At 41.6% G+C, this 19,155-nt stretch overlaps 1 long non-coding RNA gene across 1 annotated transcript in view; it reads left to right on the top strand.

Annotated features, from left to right (window-relative positions):
- Positions 1-13,011, top strand: part of LOC132837118 (uncharacterized) — a 52,563-nt gene extending 39,552 nt beyond the window's left edge. The window contains exon 3 of the long non-coding RNA XR_009647433.1: positions 12,061-13,011. This is a non-coding gene — a long non-coding RNA (uncharacterized LOC132837118). The remainder of the gene's footprint in view (positions 1-12,060) is intronic.
- The last annotated feature ends 6,144 nt before the right edge of the window (positions 13,012-19,155 follow it).

Raw genomic sequence — 19,155 nt, 5'->3', positions numbered from 1 at the left:
AATGGAAGGTTATTAGTATTGTACATCCATTTATCATTCATCCCTAGGCTGGGGGAGCCCAGAATAGAGGGCATATGTTTAGAGTGAGACGGGAAAGATTTAAAAGGGAGCTAAGGGCAACTTGGTGCCTGTGTGGAATGAGCTTCTGAGGAAGTGGTGGAGGCTGGTATAATTACAACATTTAAAAGACATCAGGATGGGTACATGAATAGGAAGGGTTGAGAGGGATATGGGCCAAGTGCTGGCAAATGGGACACTATTAATTTAGAATATCTGGGTATGGACAAGTTGGACTGAAGGTTCTGTTTCTGTGCTGTAGATCTCTATGACTCTGGGTGAAAACTTGTGCTGTACTCCATGGTGAGTTTGGTGGTGAGGGAATATTTATCAGGCTGCGGGATTGTGATTGGGGATTCTGTCAACTTTCTGCCTCCACCGCTATAAAGCCCGATAGCAGAGAGGCCTGTGGACCATCTCCCACTGTCCTGCCAACTGAAATCCATTTGAGGAGCACATCCTGCTTCCACTGGTATAATTCAATCATGGGCTAGTATTGTGCGATGTAGGGAGAGTAACTGACCAGTTGGTCAAACTCTGGTCAAACTCTATATTGAGGGAGGGGATGGTTGTCTCTTATTCAAAGGCACTCAGTGCTGATTCAGCGACCCAAAATCAGGATGGTCGATAGTGCTGAAAGTTATTAATTGGCTTGCTGGTTGGCTGGTAGCACTTAGAATCATTGAGTCCCTACAGTGTGGAAATTGGTCCATACCAAATCTCTGAAAAGCATCTCCTCCAGACACACCCCATTCCTGTAACCCTGCATTTCCCATGGCTAACCCACCTAGCCTGCACATCCCTGGATACTATGGGCAATTTAGCCTGGCAATCCACCTAATCTGCACACCTTTGGACTGTGTGAGGAAATTGGACCACCTGGGGAAACCCATGCAGAAATAGCAGGAATGTGCAAGCTCCACACAAACTGTCATCCGTGGGTGGAATCAAACCTGGGTCCCTGGGCGCTGTGAGGTAACAGTGCTAACCACTGAGCCGCCATGTTGCCCTGGCCCTTGATGGACAGGTCCTTGGGTTTTTCACCCTGGGGGGAGGCCCATCACTGGCCTGTTAAAGGATGCAGAAGAAATGTCAGGGGTGGCATGGTGGCACAGTGGTTAGCACTGCTGCCTCACAGCGCCAGAGACCCGGGTTCAATTCCCACTTCAGACTGACTGTGTGGAGTTTGCACATTCTCCCCGTGTCTGTGAGAGTTTCCTCTGGGAGCTCCGGTTTCCTCCCACAGTCCAAAAATGTGCAGGTTAGGTGAATTGGCCATACTAAATTGCCTGTAGTGTTAGGTGAAGGGGTAAACATAGGGGAATGGGTCTGGGTGGGTTGAGCTTCGGTGGGTCGGTGAGGACCTGTTGGGCCGAAGGGCCTGTTTCAACACTGTAAGCAATCTAATCTAAAAAAAAAGTGTCTGATTGGCCTAAGATATGGCAGCCACTGGAGAGATAATGGTTTGATTAGTTATGACTTGGTTAGTCACCAAAGGCCCAGAATACGGCTCTGAGGTTATGGCTTTGAATCCAACCACAGAAGCTATTTTAATTTAAATTCGATGAGTAGAATTGAAATATAAAGCCAGTCTTGGTAATACCAACTGTGGCAAATATAATTGATTATTGTATAAAACTCATCTGGTTCAATCCTTTTAGAGAAGGAAATCTGTCACCCTTGGTCTCGCCTTGATTTGGAGATGCCGTGTTGAACTGGGGTGGACAAAGTTAAAAATCACACAACACCAGGTTATAGTCCAACAAGTTTATTTGAAAGCATTAGCTTTCAGCGCTCCGAAAGCTAGTGCTTCCAAATAAACCTGTTAGACTATAACCTGGTGTTGTGTGATTTTTATCTTGGTCTAGCCTATCTATGATTCCAGATCCAAAATAATGTTGTTGACTCTTTAATTGCCCTTGAACAGGGTGCTTGCTAGTCATTTCAGATCGCATTAGAGATAGACAACAAATGCCCACATTCCACAAAAGATTTTTTAAAAAAGGCTTTCCAGTGAGAGGTAGAACAGGGGTTTCCGTGGTTTCCCAAACCAGTGGTGGAGACACTTGCCCCTTGTTTTAAATTTAGTCTTTTAAATTTATTCACCCAGAAATTGACAGATTCTCTCGACCTCTTTCTTTCATCACTTTTATGGGAGGACATCCTATGCCCCGAAGCATGAAAAAAGAAACACCTTTTGTTAGCTCCCCCGAGAAGAAGCAAATTCTTCCAGAAATTTTCAGTAATTCAATTATGTTTTGAGTAATGGGCAACAGTAGATTCTAACTGCTGGTGGTTTGCTTTAAAGGTAATTTAGCACTTACTTGATTAATTCTTGACAGGAAGTTGAGCTGATCACTTAAGCATTGAAAAGGTCTCCAAGGAAGCAAATAAAAATGTGAAGAGAGATTAGTGATGGCGTATGTTTTCTTATGCATGGGGTGCTTGGAGTAGCAATGCAATGGACAGGAGCAGTTTTAGTTTTGAAGTTGATGAATCAGTCTGTCACTGTGTGGGTTGTTATTTATCTTTACCCGTCTGATTTGAAACTCATCATTAGCTTTGACAGTACTTGCAAATTCTAAGAGTTGTTAAAGGGTTATTGTTAGATCCGAAAATGAGTTTTAACTTTTTAAAATCCACCATTCGCTTAATGTTTGGGTAATTTAACATTTCACATCCTCAGTTACTTTCCCCCCTCCCCCTTTTGTATTTAAAGACCCATTCTCTCAGCTGATGAAAAGAAAGATGTGTAGCCTGCTCTCAAGCTGCTGCCAGTTCCCTTTGATGTATCACAACGACTGTGTAACATTTGTCATGTATGAACAGTCCCTTAATGCCTTGGGGGAATAATTACAACTTTTGGTGTCACCTTGCATGGAAAAGACATTGAGCAGCGATGGAAAACTAGTTAATTTGCCTTTCAAATTTCCTTCTTTCCTTCTCCAGCCTCAACCAGCTTCTCCCTACTTTATAATTAGATTTCATGATTGTGACAATCTGAGTAATTCAGACACCGTGCAGCACCAGTGCACTCGACAGGGGGAAGCAATATCCTAATCATATTGTTGCCAGACGAGTTATCCGGAGACTCCATTAATGTCCTGGGACGCTAGGTTTGAAGCAGATCATGACAGAATTCAGTAAAATCTGGAGTTGAAAGTCCAGTGATAGCCATACAACGATTGTTGAATTTTGTTTTTAAAAAAATCTGGTTTTCTTTTGCTGTTTAGGAAAGAAACTGCTGACCTTCCCTGGATTGGTCTGCTTGCTACTCCAGACGCACAGCAATATGATTGATGGTTAACTACCCTCTGAAGTGGCTTAGAAATCTATTCAGTCAGGCATTCAACAGTTAACCATCAGAAACTCTCAAAAGATGAAAGAAACTGTACAAATCATCTGACATCAATCTAGGCACCAGAAATGACAATGGCAATTGACCCTGCAATGTCCTTCTTACTAACATCTGGGCATTAGTGCCAAAATAGAGAGAGCTCTGTCAGACTAGTCAAGCAACAGCCTAACAGAGTCCTACTCATGCAATCATACCTTACATACACTATCCCAGATAGCACCATCTCCATCACTGGGTATGTGCTAGCCATATAGGTGGCAACACAGTGATACACAGTTGAGAAGAAATTGCCCTGGAAGTCCTCAACATTGGCTCTGGAGCACATGAAGTGTTATGGTGTCAGATGACAAATGGGCAAGGAAATCTCCTACTGATTATCTCACACTATCCTTCCTTGACTAATAAAATCAGTAGTCCTTCATGTTGAACATTTGAAGGAAGCACTGAGAGTGGCATGAGTTCAGAGAATATCCTGGGTGGGGGATTTTAATGGAGAAAGTGAGGACTGCAGATGCTGGAGATCAAAGCTGAAAATGTGTTGCTGGAAAAGCGCAGCAGGGCTGAAAATGTGTTGCTGGAAAATGCCCACCACAATGCATGGCTTAGCATCACCACTACTAACCAAGGTATTCTGTTTTCTTGGTCCAATCATCTTCAGCTGCTTCATCAATGATTTTCCCTCCATCATTATGTCAGAAATGGGGATATTCGCTGACGATAACACAATGTTCAGCACCATTCATGACTCTTCCGATACTCAAGTTGTCTATGTTCAAATGCAACAAGCTCTAAACAATATCCTGACAAACGGGCTGACAATTGGCAAGCAACATTCATGCCACCCATATGACATGCAATAACCATCTCCAATAAAAGACAGTCTAGCTATTAGATTAGATTAGATTACTTACAGTGTGGAAACAGGCCCTTCGGCCCAACAAGTCCATACCGACCCGCCGAAGCGCAACCCACCCACACCCCCACATATACCCCTTACCTAACACTACAGGCAATTTAGCATGGCCAATTCACCTGACCCGCACATCTTTGGACTGTGGGAGGAAACCGGAGCACCCGGAGGAAATCCACGCAGACACGGAGAACGTGCAAACTCCTCACAGTCAGTCGCCTGAAGCGGGAATTGAACCCAGGTCCCTGGCGTTGTGAGGCAGCAGTGCTAACCACTGTGCCACCGTGCTGCCCCATGAATTTCAATGACATTACCATCACAAAATCCCCCATTATCAACATACTTGGAGTTACCATTGACTGGAAACTGAACTGGATTTGCCATATAAACAGTGTTGACAAGAACAGATCAGAGGCTAGCAATACTATAATAACTCCCCTCCTGACTCCTCAAAGTCCATCCATCATCCATAAGGCACAAGTCAGGAGTGTGACAGAATACTCCCCACTTGCTCCAAAGGCACTTAAGAACCTTTACACCATCCAGGAGGAAGCAGCTCACATCAGTGAAAAATATGCCTGAACTTTATGAGCTGGATTGGAATCCCCATTTCCAACCCAGATCAGATGAAAACATTTACTGGCCAAACATCTGAGGCAAGATCTGCCTTAGACCAGCAAAACACAAGTCTCAGAAGTATCCAATTCTAACTCAGAATTGGGGATTATTTCAGAGGATTCCAGATGTTGGATATTTGCCCAATGGAAGTTTTAACTTCCCAGGCAGCACCTGCAGAAGCAACTGTATAAGGGTGTCTGCATGGTGCTGACATTAAATTAAATTGCTGGCTTCAGCAAGGACTACCTTGCTATTGGAATATCTGAACTAATGCGTAATGCTCAGTTGCATGGAATCTGGCAACACCATTAACTCCTTGGGCCATTTTTCTTTTTACTTTGAAGACCTGGCAAGGGAGTCCTAAAAATTCTGTTGGGAGGTTATAGGACCCAAATGATTAGCACTTATCAGAAATATAATGGGCAAGTGCAGGCACACCAGGCTCTTTCTGCATTCAAATGGTGAATGAAGCAGCAAGGTTATTGACATATCTCTAAAAAATAATTTCCCCATTTCTATACTCCATCACCAACATGTTTGTCTGAAGCTGCTGTGGTATTTAAATTTCTGTAAGTATGATTAGCCATATTATTCTTTTCATAGAGTCATAGATATGCACAGCATGGAAAGAGACTCTTCGGTCCAAACCATCCATGCCGACCAGATATCCCAACCCGATGTAGTCCCACCTGCCAGCGCCCGGCCCATATCCCTCCAAAGCCTTCCAATTCAAATACCCATCCAAATGCCTTTTAAATGTTACAATTGTACCAGCCTCCTCCACATCCTCTGGCTGCTCTTTCCATGTACATGCCATCACATTCTGCGTGAAAATGTTGCCCTTTAGAACTATTTCATATCTTTCCCCTCTCACCCTAAACACTATGGCCTATAGTTCTGGACTCCCCCACCAAAGGGAAAAGACTTTGTCTATTTATCCTATCCATGCCCTTCATAATTTTGTAAACCTCTAGAAGTTCACCCCTCAGCCTCCGATGGTCCAGAGAAAACAGCCCCAGCATGTTCAGCCTCTCCCTACAGCTCAAGTCCTCCAACCCTGGCAACATCCTTGTAAATCTTTTCTGAACTCTCAAGTTTCACAACATCTTTCCAATAGGAAGGAGACCAGAATTGCATGCAATATTCCAATAGTGGCCTAGCCAATGTCCTGTACAGCCACAACATGATGTCCCAACTCCTGTACTCAATACTTTGACTAATTAAATAAAGCATATCAATAGCTTTTTTCACTATCCTATCTACCTGTGACTCCATTTTCAAGGAGCTATGAACCAGCATTCCAAAGTTTCTTTGTTCGACAACACTCCCTAGGACGTTACCATTAAGGGTATAAGTTCTGCTAAGATTTAATTTCCCAAAATGCAGCACCTCGCATTTATCAGAATTAAACTCCATCTGCCACTTAGCCCATTGGCCCATCTGATCAAGGTCCTGTTGTAATCTGAGGTAACCGTCCTCGGTCTCCACTGCACCTCCAATTTTGGTGTCATTTAAAACTTACTAAATGTACCTCTTATGCTCGCATACAAATCATTTATGTAAATGACAAAAGGTAGAGGACCAACACCAATTCTTGTGGCACTCCACTGCTCACAGGCCTCCAGTCTGAAAAACAACCCTCCGCCACCACCTTTGAACCAGTTCTGTATCCAAATGGCTCATTCTCCCTTTATTCTGTGAGATCTAACCTTGTTAATTAGTCTCCCATGGGGAACCTTGTCGAACGCCTTACTGAAGTCCATATAGATCACATCTACTGCTCTGCCTGCATCAATCATTTTTGTTACTTCTTCAAAAAACTCAATCAATTTTGTGAGACATGATTTCCCACGCACAAAGCTATGTTTACTATCCCTAATCTGTCCTTGCCTTTGCAAATACATGTACATCCTGTCCCTCAGGATTCCCTCCAACAACTTGCCCACCACTGAGGTCAGGCTCACTGGTATATAGTTCCCTGGCTTGTCCTTACCTACTTTTTAAAATAGTGGCACCACATCAGCCAACCTCCAGTCTTCTGGCACCTCACCTGTGACAATCGATGATACAAATATCTCAGCAAGAGGCCCAGCAATCACTTCTCTAGCTTCCCACAGAGTTCTAGGGTACACCTGATCAGGTCCTGGGAATATATCCACCTTTACACGTTTCAAGACATCCAGCACTCTGTCCTCTGTAATATGGACATTTTGCAAAGTGTCGCCATCTACTTCGCTACTTTCTATATCTTTCATGTCCTTTTCCATAGTAAATACTGATGCAAAATACTCATTTGGTATCTCTCCCATCTCCTGCGGCTCCACACAAAGGCCGCCTTGCTGAACTTTGAAAGGAAAAAGTGAGGACTGCAGATGCTGGAGATCGAGCTGAAAAATGTGTTGCTGGAAAAGCGCAGCAGGTCAGGCAGCATCAAAGGAGCAGGAGAATCGATGTTTCGGGCATTACCCTTCTCCTTTGATGCTGCCTGACCTGCTGCGCTTTTCCAGCAACACCTTTTTCAGCTCTGATCTTTGAAGGGCCCTATTCTCTCCCTCGTTACCCTTTTGTCCTTAATGTATTTATAAAACCCCTTTGGATTCTCCTTAATTCTATTTGCCAAAGCTATTTCATGTCCCTGTTTTGCCCTCCTGATTTCCCTCTTAAGTATACTCCTACTGCCTTTTATACTCTTCTAAGGATTCACTCGCTCTATCCTGTCTACACCTGACACATACTTCCTTCTTTTTCTTAACCAAACCCTCAATTTCTTTAGTCATCTAGCATTCCATATACCTCCCAGCCTTTCCTTTCATCCGAACAGGAATATTGACAGGAATCTTTGCATGATAGAAAGGGAGACTTTTTAAATAATAAACATAAGTTTTTTTACAACTCATGCCAATAGCTAATAAAAAGATAACATGGGCATTCTGAGGAGTGTTTAGATTTTGATGAAACAGGTAAAAGATTCTTGGAAGTGCTGAGGGCAAAGAAGATATAAACCGTGTTAAAAATTTATTCTTCTTTTATCAAAGCCCTAAAAGAATAGATCAATGGGATATTTGAATTTTGTAGGATAAATATTGATAAACCTTTGAAATTTGTTTTAAATATTGACAAAAGAGGCTTGTTTTCACTTTGTATAGGACACCTAACATCTTATGAGATTTTGTGATTGATACAAGAGAAGTCCTCAATAGCTTTGCTATGAAATCTTTGACCAGCAACACATTTGCAGCTGTGATCTCCAGCATCTGCAGACCTCATTTTTTACTTGCTATGAAATCTCCTGGGACAGGTAACATATTTCCCAGTGCAGCGTAGAGCTCTTTTTTTGTTCAGAGTTTCGTGAGAGGTTTTGTACCAATTGGAGTGGGAAGTTGCAGTGCTTCCTTTGAAAAATAGCGCCTCCAGCAATGCAACACATCAAATCCTAATGTGTGAATCTAGATTAATGATTGTGCCTTGAAGGAGGGATGTGGTATCATTGTGACAATGTCACTGGAATAATAAGTTAGATTCAGAGAACACAACCATAGAATTACATTACAGTAATCACAATAATTTGAATTCTGTTAATATAAATTCAGAAATAAGTAACATTGGTAAATGTGAGTAGGAGAAAGTGAGGTCTGCAGATGCTGGAGATCAGAGCTGAAAATGTGTTGCTGGAAAAGCGCAGCAGGTCAGGCAGCATCCAAGGAGCAGGAGATTCGATGTTTCGGGCATAAGCCCTTCTTCAGAAATGTGAGTAGGGGCTAAATATTATGGTATATTTTGGTGGTGTGTTTTTTGCAATGAGTTTTTTGACGGGTTTCTCGCCATGAAGCTGAATGAGGTTTCTCTCCGTTTTTAAGCAAACTCTCCTCATTAACTCCCTATCCCCACCCCACCATGGCATTTCTTAAATCTGATTCACCATTTTTGGAGTCATCAAATCATATAGCATGGAAACAGATCCTTCAGCCCAACTCATCCATACTGACCAGGTTTCTTAAAGTGTACTAGTCCCATTTGCCTGAGTTTGGCCTATATTCCTCTAAATCTTTCTTATATGCACCACCCTCTGTGTGACCCCTCAGGTCCCCTTTAAATCTTTCTCCTCTCACCTTAAACCTATGCCTTCTAATTTTAGACTCCCCTAACCTGAGAAAAAGACCTTGGCCATTCACCTTTTCAATGCCCCTCCTGATTCTATAAACCTCCAATGTCACCCCTCAGCCTCCAAAGCTGCAGGGCAGAAAGTCCCAAACTCTCCTTAACTCAAACCTTCAAGTCTTGTCAATCTTTTTTGCATTCTTTCTCATTTAATAACATTGTATTTCTCATTTAAAAACAAAACTGTATTTAGTACTCCAAACTTACTAATGTCTTGTACAACTGTAAAATGATTTCCCAACTCCTGTAATCAGTTAGCGAGTTTTGAGAAGGTTTGTAGCTCAGGTTGAGGTTCTGGGTGTAGGTTTGCTCGCTGAGCTGGAAGGCTCATTTTCAGACGTTTCATCATCATACTAGGTAACATCTTGAGTTAGCCTCCATATCAACACTGCTGATGATTCCTGCTTTCTACTTATTTATTTGAGTTTCTTTGGGTTGGTGGTGTCATTTCCTGTGGTGATGTCATTTCTTGCTCTTTTTCTCAGAGGTAGTTAATCGGGTCCTAGTCAATATGTTTGTTGACAAGAGTTCCGGTTGGAATGCCATATTTCAAGGAATTTTCATGTATGTGTCTATTTGGCTTGTCCTGGGATGGATGCATTGTCCCAGTTGAAATGATATCTTTCCTCATCGCAATGTATCACTTTACTCAGTGCTGTGACAGATGAAGGCAAACTGGCCAAACACTTTCTTCACCATCTCATCAACCTGGGGTGCCACTTCCAAGGAATTATGTCCCTGCACCCTTAGGTCTCTCTGTGTGCAGCTAGACAAGCATTGGCAATCCAATATTACCCCTTACTGGTAATATAATGGCAGAGCTTGTACAAAGTCATGCTGCTCATGACTGACAGTCCCTCACATATAACACCAATCTCTCATTAGTCACTACTTAACCACCATGTCACACAGTTTGACTATCCTTAACTCAATCCTGTCTAAATGCCCACATGTAGTTACTATTCCTTTGTCTCCATTGCTGCCTGGACACCTGCAGATTAATATTGCCCAATAGTAGAAAATCACTTCCAGACCATAAGATGGATAGACCCGAGGATGGGTTTTTTACTTGCAAACAGCAAAAGTGAACACCAACAATAGGAACAGACACTGTAGTTTACTCCCACAATGTAAATCAAATGCTTATAAAACTGCAGACAAATGCAAATCACCAGTCAGGGGTGGCATAGCCTGCACATAATCCTCCAGACAGTGAGGCATTTTGCACCCTGATAACAAGGGTCATATTTCCATCATTCATTCAGCTTCACCCGCTATATGTGTTCCAATTTAGTACGGGTAATTGCACAAGTAATGGGTCGCCTTTGGCCAGCGCACACCTCCTTTTGAAGTCATTGCTGCTGACTTCAGAGGTCAATGTTCAATTTGCAACCAATTTTGATGTTGAAAATCACTTCTTTGACCAGCATTTGAACCCTAAGCAGATTCACTCTGTGTGCGTTGTAAAGAGATGACGAAAAGATTGCAATTTACTTTTATTGTAAATGTATACTTTATGTATTTGCCTCTTCGCTGTCCCAGCATCCAGCAGACATTCATCCCACATTTTTGGGCTAAAACTGACACTGATTCTGCCCACCCTAAGTTTTATCCTGATCAGTTTCCACTTGCACTTTGCCATCCTTTGCTGTTATCTACATGCAGGGAAAGGGGCTCGCAGTGGTTACTGTCACCACTGGTTCTGCCTGTACCCTATTACCTCACATTTCCTAGTCCACTTGCACTCTTCTGCTCGACATAGAGACCCAATACATCAAACTTTCCCTCGAACTGTCCTCTCTGTCCCCTGAACACTGGCATTACATGTTACTGATGCCCATCCTGGTCGTCCATGCTCCTATGGTTGCTGGTACTGCCAATACCAACCCTTGACATAGCCACCCATGCCCTCTAAGGTTGTTTGGCCTACTACCCATGTGCCTTAAGCTTGCCCTCACCACCAGCCCTACTCCCCCATTACTGTCCCTCTGTACACATGCTTCTGCTTTCCCTAATTCCAAACCAAATTTCTTTATCCTTTTTAAGAGGCTAACATGCCAATCAACTGCATTCAACACCACCACTGTTGATGAAATGATTTGGAGATGCCGGTGTTGGACTGGGGTCTAGAAAGTTAAAAAACACACAACACCAGGTTATAGTCCAACAGGTTCAATTGGAAGCACACTAGCTTTCGGAGCGACGCTCCTTCATCAGGTGATAGTGGAGGGCTCGATCATAACACAGAATTTATAGCAAAAATTTGCAGTGTGATGTAACTGAAATTAAACATTGAAAAATTGATTGTCTGTTAAGTCTTTTATCTGTTAGAATACAGTGATAGTTTCAGTTCTTTCATGTGTAAATCACAAAACCTTTTATTAAAAGTTGCATTCTCGGGTTAGCTGTTAACAATGGTGATAGCTAGACAATATGTTGAAGGTGTTAGCCCCCTGTGTTCTCTGTCTATGACCTGATATTTAGATTGATTCTAATCTAAAAAGTGAGATAACAGAGTTTTACATAAATTCATGCAGTTTTTGAGCTCAGAGTTCTACATGAATGTATGCAGTTTTTCAGCAAAGTGCAATGTAACTCTGCAAGTACAAATTCACCCCACAAAATATGTGTGTGCATGTGAGTCTTTTTCTGTCTGTGTGTGTGTGGGGGTCATGAGTGACCTGCAACACATTATCCATGAGGATGACCACCTCACCAAGACCTTCCCCACACCTCCATTACTTGCCTTTAAACAACCGCCAAACCTCAAACAGATCATTGTTCGTAGCAAACTGCCTGGCTCTCAGGACAACTCCATACAACCCTGTCATGGTGGACGTTGCAAGATGTGCCAGATTGTGGATATAGATACCACTATTACGCCTGGGAACACCTCCCACCTTGTACATGGCAGGTACTCATGTGACTCAGCCAACGTTGTCTATCTTATACTTTGCAGGCAAGGATGCCCGGAGGCATGGTACATTGAGGAAATCGAGCAAAGGCTACGACAATGGATGAATGGGCACCGCACAACCCAGTTAGGGAACACTTCAGTGGTCCAGGACATTCAGCCTCTGACCTTCGGGTGACCATCCTCCAAGGTGGACTTCGGGACAGGCAGCAGAGGAAAGTTGCCGAGCAGAGGCTGATAGCTAAGTTCGGTACCCATAGGGAGGGCCTCAACTGGGACCTTGGGTTCATGTCACATTACGGATGATCACCATTGCACTACACACACACACTCTCACATACACACGGACACAGGTACACACAGACGCGCACACAGACACCCACACACACCCTTATAGACATACACACTCCCACACTCACACAGGCACCCCTTCACAGACTTAAGACACTCTGAACTCACTACACACACTCACACACTCTCACATTCACACACTCTCAACCTCCACCCCAGACAGACAGACACACACACAGACAGACAAAGACCCACATGCACACATATATTTTGTGGGGTGAATTTGTACTTGCAGAGTTACATTGCACTTTGCTGAAAAACTGCATACATTCATGTAGAACTCTGAGCTCAAAAACTACATGAATTTATGTAAAACTCTGTTATCTCACATTTTAGATTAGAATCAATGTAAACATCAGGTCATAGACAGAGAACACAGGGGGCTAACACCTTCAACATATTGTCTAGCTATCACCATTGTTAACAGCTAACCCGAGAATGCAACTTTTAATAAAAGGTTTTGTGATGTACACATGAAAGAAGTGAAACTATCACTGTATTCTAACAGATACAGACTTAACAGACAATCAATTTTTCAATGTATAATTTCAGTTACATCACACTGCAAATTTTTGTTGTAAATTCTGTGTTATGATCGAGCCCTCCACTATCACCTGATGAAGGAGCGTCGCTCCGAAAGCTAGTGTGCTTCCAATTAAACCTGTTGGACTATAGCCTGGTGTTGTGTGATTTTTAACTGTTGATGAACAATAATCATTAGATTCCCACATTCCAAAGAATGAATATCGAAAAGAAACAAATCTTCTAGATCAGAAAATAAAACCTATGAAATGCAACCAGTTTCCCAGAAGAAAAAAGTGACATAGATGCAATACTCCACTCCTTCTGTCAGGATGCAACCAAAATGATTATAAACTTTTCTCCATCCATCATAGAGTACAGAGGAAACACACTGTCCTCAACACACTGTGTCCGTCAGTCTAGCCAGCCAATTAGGGATGGTGGACAGTGGAGAAAAATCATTAAATTTGCACAGAGTTTAACACTGCCCAGTTCCAATCCCAATAATATTTTGCATTCATCCTTGAAAGCTACATGTTCCCATTGAGAAACTTCCTGTCCATTCCCACCACCCAACATTTTCCACATTCTGTTCATTGACACAGAAGTTTTCACATTGTCTCCAAGCTCATTTTCAAAACAATTTTCAAATACTGATTTCAAGTTACCTTGTTTAACACAAACATATTCCATTTTGTAAGGTAGCCAGCTTGGTCTTTTCTGAGTTTGAAAGAGATACTGGTCGCCCTCCCAACACAAATAAAATGTGAGCATTTTAATAAATGATACGAGAGGATGGATAACTGCAACAGTGATCTATGCAGTCAACAGGCAGTGATTCCAACTGAGAGAATAAAGATCAAAATTATAAATCTGTCTATTACTCTGATTGCAGGAAATAAAAAATTACAGGGGTAATTGTAAAAATTCATGATTCTGTGGAAAAACTTTATTCATCCATAATATCCTGCATCTGAATTCCTGATATGCATGTTCAGTGGGCCAGGTCGGAGTATAACATCAGAAAATGTACTTTTGCAAGTTTGTTTATTTTCCTAAGAAAACAATAATATTTAGTATCTTGGCACCATGTATAGATGGTCATGGGATACCAGAGAGAGATCACAGTCAGGCTTTGTAGTCTTGAATTAGACCAGAGCCACAATGTGTAGCAATCTGCAGATTATGAGAACAAGATCTGACTCGAGAATAGTGAATGATCATAAACAGAACTACATTTTATTCATCGAATCATAGTTATACAGCACGGAAACAGACCCTTCAGTCCAACTTCTCTGTGCCAACCAGCCATCCCAACCTGACATCGTCCCATTTGCCAGCATTTGGCCCATATCCCTTTAAATTCTTCCTATTCATATAACCATCCAGATGCCTTTTTAAATCTTGTAATTGTACTAGCCAACACCACTTCCTCTGGCAGCTTGTTCCATACACAGACCATCCTCTGCAAGAAAATGTTACCTCTCAAGTCCCCTTTAGATCTTTCCCCTCTACCCTTAAACCTATACCACCTAGTTTTAAATTCCCCCAGCCTAGGAACAAGACCTTGGCTATTCCTTCGTCCAACATTAAGAAATTACGTGTGACAGTTGCACATCTGGAAAGATTAATGTGGCAACAATGGGAAGTGACATTTTTGGGGCAACGTTTCAGTTCTAAAATACCGAAGAGAAATCCAGAAAGGTTAATTTTCAATCCCTGAAAGAGTATCCAATGTTTTACAGCATTGGGCGCCTGTCATTTTAACTTATTTTGAATGTTGGCACTATTTGTTTCTGGCTCATATTGCTTGCTGGGAATCAAGGAGTTGAAACTAAATGAGGATCATTGTTCCTCACGCTTCATTTGAATGGTGAAATACAAAGCCAGGACAGATTGGAAAGCAGGTTCAAAAGGAGTCTCCCTGAGAGTTGACCCTGAACAGAAGCCTTCTGAAAGGAGCAGAAAGATCTGGAGATTCCTGCAGTGGTTAATCTCCAAGCAGGCTAAACCCTATTAGCTCAAAAGAAAAATTCCCAGTCAACTGATTACTTTGAATAGATAGTGGCAGAAGAGTTTCACAATAACTCCAGTTGGAATTTTCTCTGGTGTTAGGATCATTTTAATTGTCTAGGAAATCACTCTAAAGGATATAAACCACAATTTACAAGAAGTAGTACGTTTTGAAATAATGTTGAATGGGATGTGAAGATAAATACACTGACTTGTTTATGTTTTAGAGCACAATGATTGCTAGTCCATCAGAAGATTTTGATGTTGACACCTGTTCCTGAAATTTCATTTAAAAAACACAAAGTCCTGCCCTTGAAGGTGCAAAGCCACCATATTCACAGGGGAAAATGGCTGGTTGCACATTGTACACCAATAGTTCATGAAGACAGTTGCATAGATTAATGCCTATCCACCTTTAAACAGATCCAATTTTCACTTCTGAGAGAACCAGCATAACTTCAGGAGGAGGGCTCAAAGTGCTGGAGTTCTTTGGTGATGGAGAACATCATTTTTGGGTAGGGTCAAGAAACCTTTGGAAGAGGTAAGGTGCCCTTTGGAATCTACTTTTAACAATTTCAATGTGTATATTTAACAGATAAACTAATTGGAGCTGTGTATTGCATTCAAATTGTCAACTGGCAAGGAAACTGTCAGGCTCTCATTTATCTCTGCTGACCTTTAATGATTTTTGTCTTCAACTATAAGAAAAACAGGGATCATTATTTCACTTTGTCTGTTGACCTAAGCCCGAGGGCTATCATGATAGGATTTGTGCCACATAATGGATTTCATAATCAATTGTTATCATAGTTCCTGTTATTTCACAGTTTGATCATTTCAGGAGCTTTGAAGTTGGGCTATGAATGCAAAAATTTGTTTTATACAGGAGTGAATACTTCAAGATAATTAAATGTTTCTTTATCCATAAGAATGATCAATTTTAATTGGTGCATTTCTAAATTGAGGCTTAAGAAATTTATTTTATTTCATCTCCACATTAGTCCTGACATCCGTTCATGGTGGTTGTTGTGTGATGCGGCATGGAATATCTCTGGGAACAGATTGCTAGCTGGGCGGCATGGATTGACAGGAGTTGGAAGCAAGTTGGTAGAGGGTTTGTAAAGGACTATCATGGAGGTTTGAGACATCATGTGGGGGTAATTGCCAGGCAAGAGGTGGTATGATTGGCATGGATAAGCTGTGGGGTGTGAATGGTTGGGATGGAAGGATGTTTCTGTTTGTTTTATTGTTTTTATTAACAACTTGAACACAGTCCTGAGGCAGCAAGGACAGCCTTTTCTACAACACCACCTCTGCACCCACCAGACTCTGTGGCTGTCCCGATCTCTATCTAGGGGAAACAGGCCTGAATTCATTTAACACCCTTTTATCTAGGATAGTCTCTGTCTAAACCTAAATTCATAGCAATGTGTTTGACTCTTAACTGCCCTCTGAAATACTGAATGAGGAGATGGTGACTGTAATGATTGTAACAAGGTCAGCCAGGTGGATCTATGGAATATGAGCTCCCTATCTGGAGCTGCTAACCTGGTCCAATCAGGGAGTTCTGCCTGACAGATAAATACAAGAGTGTCAGGAGTTCTGCTCACTCTAGGAGCCAGATCTGAGCCAGCTGGATCAGTGTTATGTACTATGCACATGTAAATAAAGGGTCACTTGTTAACAGGATACCAGCTTTCATGGAGTTATTGCAGTGACATCATGGTAATTTTACTGAATTTGTAATCCGGAGTGTCAGACTAACCAGATCTGGGGATATGGTCTTGAATCCCACAGGGTCAGATGGTGAAATTTGAATTCAATAACAATCTGGAATTAAAAGCTAGTGTAATTACAACTGTGTAATCATTGTCAATTGTTTGAGAAACCCACTTGTTTCTTTTAGGGTGGGAAATCTGCCAGCATTACCTGGTCTGACCTATATATGTTCCTAGGATTAGGACAATGCAGATGACTCTTAACTGCCCTTTTAAATGGAAAAAGTGAGGACTGAAGATGCTGGGGATCAGAGTCAAAAAGGAATGATGAAGAGCTTATGCTCAATACGTCGACCTTCCTGCTCCTCTGATGCTGCCTGACCGGCTGTGCTTTTCCAGCACCACACTTTTTGACTCTGCCCTCTAAGATGGCCCAGCAAGCCACTTAGTTTAAGGGCAGTTAGGAATGAGTAATAAATGCTAGTCCAGCCCTTGAGGTCCATATTCTTAGGCAAATAGAAGAAGTGCTCAAGGATAATTAAGGATGCCTTGCCAGTGATGCTGATGGATCATGTAAGAAAACACAAAATTATCACCTCCCCGACATTTTGCAATTTCCCCACCGGTCTTTAAAACACTAACTAGACCTCCCAACTCAAAGGTAACCAACCAAGAATCCCAGAATTCCCCATTAGCCCAGTAGCCTATAGCATCTCATTGCAACTGCTTGTAATACCAGCAGTGTCCACTATCGGCTCTGCTGGGACTATTCTGCTGCCAGTCAATCAGATCAGCCGATGGCTTTCAAGCAGGAGACCTCCTTTCCCTGAGGGGAAAAAGCTCCCACAATCACCTCGATATTACCTCAGCCTATTATGGCTGTGAAGCAGCGGTTTTAGAATCCTTTAGTTAGTGACAAACTTACCTCCCTGAGTGGGGGAGGGTGAGCAGTATGTGCGTTTGTAAAATTCAAAAATACAACCCACAGTTCCCGAATGGTAAACATTAGGAGCTGCCCTTGCCAGTTTCCTTCATTGGGAATCTAAATCAGAATCTATCGTTTGTAAACTGAAGCCTTGTAAATCTGGCAGTGTTTTTGATATTCATCAAATAGCACTGACGCTCTGTTGCATTTGCTCTTGTCTCACTTTCCAATACCCCCCAGAATCAGGGGTGATTTAACTGGACATAGGCCATCCCGAGTTAACTATTTTAAGCTTTTTTTTTGCTGAAAGAGGACAAAGCTCATTGAAAGGCAAAATTCATATGTCTCACCCACACATTAACATGTCACTTCCTCTCTTAAATATAGAAAAGTTGTAATTTAAACATTTTCCGTTTTTAACAACGTAATACCCGCCAGGATAAAAATTATTTTTAGCAACGACATCAAAGCTCACCAGGGATGCCATTTCCGTGAAAATTCGCCCACTTGACAACATTAAACCTCAGCAGAACAGCCACCAAAATTTCATAAACAGGATTAAACATTGCCAATTCCAAAGGCTTTTAATGGCTCATCAGTGGAGGTTGCTACAGAGATTCATATGTTATTGTAGCACTCTTTCCATTTTTTAAACTTATTGGGAGCAACTTTCCCCACAGTGTGGGTGACACTCAATTAGCAGAACTGATGGATTATTTTTTTCTTTATCTCTTGGCACCTTTTAAGCCACTTAATTTCAAATCATTTTGGAAAAGAACAGGAAATATTTACAAAGGTTAACTGAGGTAAGATTGATACTGGCCCTGAACTCTCCTGATCTTTTGCCATAAGTTTGGTAGGAAATTGGCAGAACATCCGGAGAAATAACGTAAACTAGTGAAAAAAAGTTATTTAGACCATTTCTTTAGAGGTTTAGCTTTTCAAAAAAAAATCAACACTTTATGCATTTGCAGTTTTTTTAAAGTAATGAAACTAAGTTTTTTTTTCCCTTTCTTGACCTGCTGTCATAACTCATTTGCTGTGTTATCTTATTTGACTGAGTCGATGGTAGAAGGAATTCAGTCCATGTTGCTATGCAAATTTTAAAACCTTTCTAACTAAATTGACTAAACTACAGTTTTGATCATGATATCCTGTGTTGTCAATTCCAGAAAATACTGAGGATCGCTTGACACAACGTTGAAGATGTCACAGAGTGAAATGTAAATAACACAGGGCTCGGTGAGGTACAAGTTTACAAAATCAAATGCTTTTGACAGCACTGCTGATCTATACCATTCAGATAAATTGAATTTATTCCCAGAAGACAAGCATGTTTCAACCCTGGGTCACTAATGAGGAAATTATCAATTGCCTCTGTCCTTCTCACTCCCTGACCCAGAAATACTCCATGACAGACATGTCTTCAGGCTTGATCATAACAAGATTTGGTGTCCCTAATTTTAGATTTTGGAAACTAAATTAGTAATGACTAAAGCATTTCAGCTGAAATCTATGATTGTGAACTATAATATCTTCAGGCGCGTAGACACTGACAGTTTCAATGCAGAATATTAGCTTTACAAAGTTTGGCGTTTTTTCCTAAACTGG

Source organism: Hemiscyllium ocellatum, chromosome 3, assembly GCF_020745735.1.
Source record: "Hemiscyllium ocellatum isolate sHemOce1 chromosome 3, sHemOce1.pat.X.cur, whole genome shotgun sequence".
NCBI lineage: Eukaryota > Metazoa > Chordata > Chondrichthyes > Orectolobiformes > Hemiscylliidae > Hemiscyllium > Hemiscyllium ocellatum.
This window is presented reverse-complemented; position numbering and strand designations above follow the sequence as displayed.